Below are 6,069 nucleotides of genomic sequence, written 5' to 3'. Positions count from 1 at the left end.
GCCTTCCCGAGGAAAATAAAGCTAAATCAGCCCTGTCCATCCTGCCAGCCAGTCACCCAGCACGTGTCTTGCTGGCCTGCCAGCCCTTGCGTGGCTCCAGGCTGTGCCATGAGAGGTTGGCAGGGGGCACTGGAGCCCGTGGGTGGGATGTAAGAGCAATCTGGGAGCCCTAGGGGAAGAGAGCACAAAATCAGTGAATTCCTGTGTTGTTAATTCTGTCCCTTGCAGAACAGCAGCTCTGCTGTGAGAAATGTTTTATTATCCTTAAGAAGGTGGGTTTGGGTTATAGCAGGGGTGGTGGGAAGGTTTAGGTTGTGTTTGGAAGCCTTTGCTTTTTGGGAGCAGAGCTTGGAGCACTCCTCCCGTGAGGAGGAATGGTTGCTGTGTGGCTTGCAGAGCTACTCTACCTTTAGCTTTTTCTTGCTAATCATCCTCACTCCTAGCAGCTCACTCCCACTGACTTTACAAATTATGGGGGCTGCTTTTCCAGAGGTGCAGGAATTGCTCTCCCAGCTGCCGTGCTGCCGTCTTCAGTGCTTTGTGAAATGTCAGGTCAGTGCTGAAATGCAGTTCCTCCACTTCCCCTGCCTCACTGTCGGAGCGAATTATCTCAAGTCCCTGGAGTCGTAATGGAGGAGACAAGAAAAAAAACTGGTGAGCAGAAGGTGTGGTGGTGTCCAGTGAGCGCGAAGCCCTGTGTAGGAACGACACATCCCCAGTAAGCCCTGCCTCGTTGGTGTGGTATTTTGCAGAGGAATTATAACTATCATTTGGTGTCCTCTGGGAAATTGTCCTTACATCACAAATACAGGTAGTTATCTTCTTACCCAGGAGGGAGTGCCTGAAAACTCGTGCATCTACAGCAAAGCCTGAAATGATAGGCCAGGGATGTGCTCTCTGGTCCTGGCTCTCAGCTGGTGTCATTTGAAGGCAGTCTCTGAAGTCACTGGAACTAGAAAAATTTACACTGACAGTGTATCTGCCAGGTACTTTCAGCTCCCAAGACTGCCTTTAAGCTTAAGCCTCTTAAGCCTTTTTTTATAAGCACACAGTGTTTCACGCAGAGAGCCTAAAAGACTTAAAATCACGGCGTGCAAAGAAGAAAAGGATTTTCCAGTGGGAAGAGATCTTAGCGAAGACTCCTCTTGGATTTTGTGGGCTTTGCTCCCTCTTTCCTAGGGTCTTTTTGCAGCTGGGTTTCTGTACCAGTGGTGATTGAAAAAGAAGAGGTGATAGAACATTTCTTTGGCAGCTCCTTTTGCTATGTGTGTGTGTTGTTGTCACAAACTGCATGTTTCAGCACTGTGCCTTTGGTCTGGAGCTACATGTAAAGGCATAATAAGATATTTTTTTCCACTACATACATGGTCAGCAATGAAAAGTTTCTTTTGGAATCATAACAGTCTGTTGCAGGTATCTATATATTTTTATCTTACAAAATTGAAATTTGCCTCTGTGAAATTTCCATGGCGCTATCAACCACAGAACAATATTATTCTTACCAAACAGAACCCTCGCTGAGAGTCTAAGACCTATAAATATTAAAAGAAGAAAAAAAAAAAAAAGAATTAGTATGTAAGCCAGACTAGTGCCCCAGTCTGTAAATATTAAATGGAACATATGCAGTTGACAAAATGCAGGCAGAAACACTGAATGGGGCCGTTTCATTGCCTAAATGAGATTATTTGCAGTGCAAAGGCAACTGTAAAAGTCATTTTTCCTTAATGACGAGCAGCACTCGAAATACAAGGGCTTAAGTCAGCACTTGGGTCGCAGAAAGAAATTTCCAGCCTGTTTTACAGGAGCTGCACAGACCCCAAACTTCTTCACCGAGGAGGTTACGAGCGTGGTTAATTGGATACCTAAAAAAAACGTGGATTTTTTTTGGCAGGGTTGTATAGGGGTGTTTTTTTTGGGGGGTGTGAAGCTCCAGCATGCCCAGGCCAGAGAGTGAGGTGCCCCAAAGGCTCTGCTCTCTGGGTATCAGCTGCTTGGGTCCTGCAGCGATGCTGAACATCCAAAAGGCAGGCTGGGGAGATGTGCTGGCAGCTTTCAGGGGTGCTCTTGCTCACTATATGGGGCTTTTTGCCAGTGGGGATGGTTTTGGGTTCCTGTTCCCTCCCTCCTTGCAGGGGAGGAGGTGGCTGGAGCTGCAGTTGTTGCTCCTGTTGTCACAAGGCAATTTCATTACAGCTGGGGCTTGGAGGAGCTTTAGTCATAGCCAAATTCATAAAGCCATGAGTAATCATTTAAGGCCTTTTTGAGCTGCGGTGGATTCAAAGCTGCATTTTAGCTTGATGATCAGTTAATCTGGAGTGGCAGGTTTTGACTGGCACTCCACTACATCACTCACTGACAGCAAATCAAGACTCTGTACCAAGGTGAGAAGTGGCACCGTGGATAAAACAAAGAGACCGGTGACTCAAAATCCCAGCGGTGCGCTGCTATTAGGCAAACTCTGCCTTCCTCTTGTAGGAGGGCAAGAAACCTGTGTCGTTTCAAGACCAAGGCAGTGTCTTTGCATGTATTTTAATATCCTTTAAGGTCTGTGATGTATAATAGGCATGTTTTAAACCTCTTTTCAGAGGCTAAAATTCAAGAAGAGTTACCCTGAATGTTTAAGGTTCTCTTGGTTTAAAAGCAGAACTAAATTGTAGGTTCTTTAGATTTTCTTTGCAGAAAGTCTTTGAGACGAAAGCCTGGTGGATATTTCCTGCAGTTGTTTCAGTACTGCTTAAGAGCACATGGCATGAAAAAGAAAACCACTGTGTTGAGGTACTGTATAAATATAAAAAGGGAAAAATATATAGCTGCTCACGCTAAAGACATTACACATCTGTATCACACCAGGTCTCTTCACAGCTCATCTGTCTCTCAGCTAGAACGCAATTTTCTGGGTGTTTCCTTGATACCTTTTGCAAAATCCATGCACTAAAGCCACATGCAGTGTTGGGCATGTTCACCCTATGGATACAGGGGAAAAACACCCCAAAAATATTTCAGTGGAGGTAGAAGATGTGCATTTTAGATTTAAATTGGAAGCTGGTCAGTGTGTAAATATAGACTTAAGTGCTTTCATATATGCATTAGTGCGTTCTGGTAATTTACATCCTGGAGGCTCAGTTCTGCTATGAGGGTGAATTTTTGAGTGCTGTCAGGTTTGGGGCAATGGAGCAATCCTCCAGCAGCTCGACAAGCAAGCTCCATTCATCAGCATTGCTGTAGTGCCTAAATAGTCTTTGCTCAGTAGGAAGGAGGAGATCTGAGCGTGGGCCTGTCTGCCACCTCTCACAGAGGCTGTGGCTGGAGGCGGGCAAAGATTTTTTTTGTGTGTATACAGGCATATGCAACCCTGAAGTGTTGTCCTTTCTGCCTTGCCAGGCCCCCTCTCTGGACGGAGTGCAGATGAGATCTAGCAGAGCACTGGCCTGTTCCCCCTCTGGTGGATGTGCCTGATGGATTTTATCTCCTCTGAAGCCTGTTACTGTACAAACAGGGAGACGAGCACCTGATCCTGCTTTGCCGTAGAGTTAAGGTGGTAATTGAATTCCTGGGGCATGTTTCAACTACATGTTACACCAGCTCTAAGCCTCTCTAACAGTTATGGGTAAATACATACACGGTAATGTGTAACGGCAGCGAAGGCTCAGCATTACCAATTATGTTGCAATTGGCATTGCATAAACGTGGACCTCTGAAAGGATTTTCACTGCCATTAATGAAGCTGAATGGCTGAAGTCCCTCGAGGCGCTGGCTTTTTCAGATTTGATTGGTGTTGTTTACCAGATCCATCCCCTTAGTACGCTCTGAATGAAAGAGATGAGTTTGTTCATGAAACGGGTTGCAGGATTTTCATTCCATGAAAACTAATTGGCATCCGAGAATGAAGATAATCCCACTAGCACATCTAATTAGAGGAGAACAATCCCCATATTCCCCAAGCAGTCTCTACGTTTAGAAGAAGCTCAGACATGGAAATTCGCTTGTCATCTTATGAAGTTCTAGCTTCTAGGATGAGCCAAAATATGTATTTTTAAAGCATTTGTATTTGAGAGAATCCAGCAGGATAAATACTGTTTATTCATGGAGCGATGGATTGTCACAACGTTATGAGGCACGTATATCATTGCAGTGAAAGTTCTGACACATCTGAGAAGGGAGGTTGGGGTGTGCCATTCACAACCGATCGAGTGAAATACGCTGGCTGTAATCCTGACTTAATGTAGTCACTTTTCTTCTCTGATCTGAGGGGAAGCTTATGCCAGCCGATACCTGACTGTAAAAGTCCACGTGAGGTGACCTTATTTTGAAAATATGAGCTGAGTTAATTAACTGTGGGCAAGGTGCTTGGATTCTCAGTGATTGTCCAGCAGTAGCAGAAATGTTCGTGGGATGGTGTTTTGAAATCCTACCCCTGGGCACAGGAGATGGAATTAGATGGACTCTGTCCTATAGTCTCTGTGCTCCTGTTGCAATCATCTTCTGTGATCTCCCTGTAACCTCAACTCCAATCAAATCTGAAGGCACTGACATTTGCCCCCTGTAGATCCTGGGGTAACTGATGGCAGAACATGACCCAGCAGTGCTTTAACATCTTTTCTTGTCAACCGCAAATATAGGACTTGTTACTTCTTCAGGATCAGCCCACGCAGTGCTGAGGTGAGGGAGTGTTTCAGAGAAATCCTGCGAGTCCAAATATAAATAAACCTACCAGCATAGAGAAAACAGCCGTGAAGCTCCAGTGATTGCGGCTGCAGCACCAGGGATGGATTAGAAGCCACGTGAGCCAGGGGTGCAGGATTTTTTAATCTCAAACGCCTCTTTTGCAGCAAGAAGGTTTCTGTAGTGGTTGTTGTACTATCAACAGGACTTGCGTGAAACAGGTACTTATTGTGAATACCTTGTAGGTACTAAAATAGCTGGCTATTTTTATTCAGTGTCTGTGTATTGCTTGCCCGTTTTGATCGTCATGTCCACGATAAGTACTATTTATGTGCCTGGGGAAGCGGAGAATGCTTAAATGGCAAATATTTCACCTGAAATTCTTTGTCATGAGCAGATGAGGAGGTTGAGGTGAATCCTCAGGGAAGTGGGGACATGATGGGAGCCTTGGAGCTGGTGAAACTCTTCACAGTCCTCTGAATTGAGCTCACAGCTTCCTAGTCAAGGCTGGTGATGTCCAAAGAAGTATCTGCCTGTTGATATGGGTCATCTGATGGTTGTACAGGAACAGCACGAAACAGGGTGAGGATGAGGAAGAATGGAAGGCATGACAGCGTTGTTTTGCTTTTCAAGGTGGCCAGCTTTTGTTATTTTGCAGAAATTGTGATGGGAATGCAAGGTGAAGGAGGTATCTGGCACTACCTCCCAGAGCTGAAGGCTGTCTTTTGAAACAAGCTTAAAATGCAGCCATTTCTTGGCTTCCTTTATGCACAGATGAAGCTGCATACGAGTTCACTGGTGCTCTGTGTCCTTGAAAGATACACTTATAGCAGCCTGGCATTGCTAATATACGAGATAATAAATCATTTATAGAGGGACCTGCCATTTTCATGTGTAGATTCTTTGTCTTCCATGATTGCTGGCAATTAGAGGGCCACCTGCTTAACACTGAGTACAAGCAAAAAAGAGCAATAAAGAGTACAAATAAATCGGAGGTGGCCCTCTAAGAGTTAACGGAAGGAAAAACAAAACAAATCCTGGTCTTATAATGCCTTTGTCTGGCTCTCAAGGAGCAGCGGGGAGTGTTGAGACTTGCTCTGCGGAGAACTCCTCACAGCTTGTCATTTACACCCCCCAGCCCATCGAGGACTGATCGGGACACTTTGGGGCTGTTCGAGAAAACAACGTAAAACTTCATTTTGCTAGGTTTGATCGTGGTCCCCGGAGCACCACCAGAAGCAGCGTGAGGGAGATGGATGCTAGGAGCAGTGATTTCCCCAGCAAAAACTCTTGAGGAGCACTGCCAAGTTCAGACGACAGGAGCACGGGGATCACTTTCCAGTAATTCTCCGGCTCCGGGCTCGCTGAGCAGCGACTTGGAGGGACAAAAAGGATGCCGCAGCACCC

The sequence above is a fragment of the Aythya ferina genome, assembly GCF_964211825.1.
Source record: "Aythya ferina genome assembly, chromosome: 3".
NCBI lineage: Eukaryota > Metazoa > Chordata > Aves > Anseriformes > Anatidae > Aythya > Aythya ferina.
The sequence above is the reverse complement of the archived record's forward strand: the minus strand, read 5'-3'. Positions refer to the sequence as shown.